Raw genomic sequence first — 4,378 nt, 5'->3', positions numbered from 1 at the left:
ATCAGAACAAGCGAATAGCTGCCCCAGTTCATGAATCAGAAAACCTTATCCCTCCAATCCGTAAGCACACTTATGCTCCCGATATTGTGATGTAGACCGAACCTCGTAGTGAGATTCGATCCGTTGTTGGGGCCCGATCTTTCACGACACTCCACCACCAGCAGTAGCAACCTCTCGCCCGCGCACGCGATGTACACGAAGTAGAAGGTTTGAACCTTGCGGCCCAGCACGAGAAAACCAATCTCGACGAAGGTACTCACGCGCAAAACAATTTCCACGAAGAGAAATCGCAACACAGAGGTTTTCTAAAGATCCCTCCAAAACTTGATACGGGTGTCTACCCTGAAAAACACATCGTGTCTATTTCATATAAAATAACCTGTCAATACATTGACCGTACTATGGCTATTTATACTAGTATAGCCGACCCATCTAACAAGAATTATACACACGCAAGATTTCAAAACATACTGGACTCCTACTTGATTTAAACTGATTTGCCTTTTATATCTTGGCATGTACCCAAAAGACCTACTACAAATAACGATTGACTCTGGTACTATTTGTGCGCTTGTGAATTTAGTTTTTCTAGCCGGTGGCCCCCATCCAGCTTCCTTTAAACAAGCTATTCCACGTAAGAGACGTCTTAGTGTCTGCAACCTTGATTGATCTGGTGGTCGTGGTCTCCCAAAGTAGTAGTAGCAGCTGCCATGGACATCTTTGTTATTCTTATTTCTTTGGTTTGCATGGACGTGTACTTGGCTCAAGTAAAACAAATCTCCTCCCGATTCCCATGTAAAATATCTAGCACTCAATTCTGGTTGATACACACACGTACATGTCACATTAATTAGCTCCTCCTCATCCTTGTTTTTAAGCTTCATGTAACTTGACACGTACAGATCTCGGGCCTCTAATTCATTGACCTGTGCCAAAGCCTCATGATCACTTAAAACACTAGCATTACTCATGGCCACATCATATTGACCCGTCCTTGCTGATCCACGATGAAGCTGTATTTCAAGCATTAATGGGAATCGACTGGACAACTATTGATTTCCAGCCGCTGGGTAGAGAAACGGAGGCTGAAGCGGCGCAGGATGATCCACAACCATCAGGCCGGGCTGGTGACCAGGCCTGAACCGGAAGCCGGTTTGAAAACTGTCTTTCCTTCAAAAAACAATGATGTTATTATGGGCACCGTGTTGCCTTGTAATAGACTAGCTGATGCTTTTGATGTTGGATATGCCGTCATGCATAATTTATTTGCCCTGTAGTGATGAACTTTCCAAAGCGTTTTTCTGCACTAAAAAATCTTGAAGCACCAACGCGGTTGTACCGTCTGGCGGAATATGATGTCTGCATATATGAAGCCAAAACATCAAAAAATTCTTAAGTATATGATCGAATTTTTGTGATACATAATACCTGCCATTGTTGAACATGAAGTTGGCTTGGCCAATCTTGAAGCGGAGTTTTGCAAACCCACACTGTTGGAGGAGATAACAGCTCCTGTATATATATGACGCCGGTTTATCAGGTGAACCGTGCCGGGTTATAATAAACTCCGTATTACTCCATAAGAGGATGTTAACCACCAGGCAAATAGTCTCCGGATTGACGTGAACTGTGTTCCGTCAATCGATTGGTTAAAAAACTTTGTCGGTTTAAAAATGTAACAAAAAAAGCAAATACCCCCCTTCAAAGAAAAAGTATAAAGAAAATGCAAAAACGGTTTATTAAAACTGATCAGATGGTGTTACCATGGCCGAACACGACCAAGCTCCCGTTAGGTGTAGCTATGGTTCTAGTTAGCCAGGTTCCCAAATGAAACCGTGGCATTTATGCCGATCAAGTGGCATGGTCATGGTTTGGGTTCGACCAAGCCCCCAAGTGATTCTGTGGCCTTAGGCCGACCAAGAGGCATGACTGGTTCAGACGTGACCAAGTCCCCAAGTGATCTGGTGGCTTTCGCCTATCAAGAGGCATGGTATTGGTTCGGACACGACCAATCCTCCAAGTGATATGATGCTTTTGTAAAGCTAACTCAAGGGGTAAACCGGAGGCCGCTTTAGAGCAACTCCATGTAACCTCACATGATGTAAAAGAACAGATACCCCGCTTTAGCTGAGGCTCCGGTTTATTATATTTGATCATAATATATACATTGTCGTACTATGTACATAAGTATAGCCAATGGCTCAAGTATAGTAAGGCCGAAAATGAGCTATGTTCCACGGCCTGTTGGTCTCCTCCTCTGATGTGCGTGAGTCTTTATGCTCTCGAATATCGATCAGATAGTACGACCCGTTGTGCAGATTCTTGCTGACCACGAAAGGCCCCTCCCAAGGTGGGGATAGCTTATGCATATCGGTCTGGTCTTGGATGAGCCGAAGCACCAAATCTCCTTCCTGAAAGGTTCTGATTCTGACTTGGCGATTGTGATAACGACGAAGATCCTGCTGGTAAATCGCCGATCGGGCGGCTGCGACGTCACGCTCTTCGTCCAACCGGTCCAAAGCATCTTGTCGTGCTGTCTCGTTGTCCGCTTCAACATAAGCCGCCACACGAGGTGAATCATGACGGATATCACTGGGGAGAACCGCCTCTGCTCCATAAACCATGAAGAACGGTGTGTATCCTGTTGATCTGTTGGGTGTTGTATTGATGCTCCATAACACAGATAGTAATTCTTCTACCCAACAACCCGGCGTTCTCTGCAAAGGAACCATGAGCCGGGGCTTAATACCTCTCAAGATCTCTTGATTAGCTCTTTCTGCTTGGCCATTGGACTGTGGATGCGCCACTGATGAAACATCGAGCCGGATGTGCTCCCGTTCACAGAACTCTTTCATAGCACCTTTGGATAAATTGGTACCATTATCTGTGATAATACTATGCGGAAAGCCAAACCGGAAAATCACCTTTTTGATGAACTGAACCGCCGTGGTCGCATCACACTTGCTAACAGGCTCTGCCTCCACCCACTTTGTAAACTTGTCAACCGCCACCAGGAGGTCGTTTTTCTTATCTTTGGACCTCTTAAAAGGCCCAACCATATCCAGCCCCCAAGTCGTAACCGCCAAGTAATTGGAATCATTCTCAATTCCTGAGCCGGTACATGAGCACGTCTTGAAAACCTTTGGCAACCATCACATCGTCTGACCAGATCCTCCGCATCAGCATGAGCAGTTAACCAATAGAAGCCATGGCGAAACGCTTTAGCCACCAGAGACTTTGAACCGGCGTGGTGACCACAATCTCCTTCATGGATCTCACGTAAAATTTCACGGCCTTCGTCAGGAGAGACGCAGCGTTGAAAAGCTCCTGATACACTGCAATGATGTAACTCACCGTTGATAATAGTCATGGACTTGGATCGCCGAATTATCTGTCGGGCCAGAATCTCGTCCTCTGGCAGCTCGCCCCGGTTCTTGTACGCCAGGTAAGGGAGCGTCCAATCCGGAATAACATGAATAGCTGCCACCAATTGAGCCTCCGGATCAGGAATAGCCAAATCCTCTTCACCTGGGACCTTGACCGACGGGTTGTGCAGCACATCTAGAAAAACATTGGGCGGGACCGGCTTGCGCTAAGAGCCCAGCCGGCTTAAAGCGTCCGCCGCTTCATTTTTTCGCCGGTCCACGTGATCCACCTGATAGCCTTTGAAATAACCTACCACAGCATCCACTTCACGACGATATGCTGCCATAAGTGGGTCCTTGGAGTCCCAAGTGCCAGACACTTGCTGAGCCACAAGGTCCGAGTCACCGAAGCACTTAACTCGACTTAGATTCATCTCCTTAGCCATCCGAAGACCATGGAGCAAGGCTTCATACTCAGCTGCATTGTTAGTACAAGGGAACATTAAGCGGAGAACATAGCAAAACTTATCACCTTGTGGGGAAGTTAACACGACTCCAGCCCCCGAGCCTTCCAATTGCCTGGATCCGTCAAAATGGATGGTCCAATACGTGTGATCCGGCTTTTCTTCAGGTGCTTGCATTTTTGTCCAATCATTGATGAAATCAACAAGTGCTTGAGACTTAACAGCTGTCCGAGGCACATACTTCAAACCGTACGGCCCTAGCTCTATAGCCCACTTTGCAATCCGGCCAGTAGCTTCCCGGTTCTGGATGATATCTCCCAAAGGAGCAGAACTGACTACCGTAATTGGATGCCCTTGGAAGTATTGTTTAAGCTTCCGGCTTGCCATAAAGACTCCATACACCAGCTTCTGCCAATGCGGATACCTTTGCTTGGACTCGATGAGTACCTCGCTGATATAATAGACTGGACGTTAAACCGGATGCTCCTTACCTGCCTCCTTCCGTTCTACTACAATGGCCACGCTGACCGCCCGAGCATTGGCAGCAAC

This window comes from Triticum urartu, chromosome 5 (genome assembly GCF_003073215.2).
Source record: "Triticum urartu cultivar G1812 chromosome 5, Tu2.1, whole genome shotgun sequence".
Classification (NCBI taxonomy): domain Eukaryota; kingdom Viridiplantae; phylum Streptophyta; class Magnoliopsida; order Poales; family Poaceae; genus Triticum; species Triticum urartu.
This window is presented reverse-complemented; position numbering follows the sequence as displayed.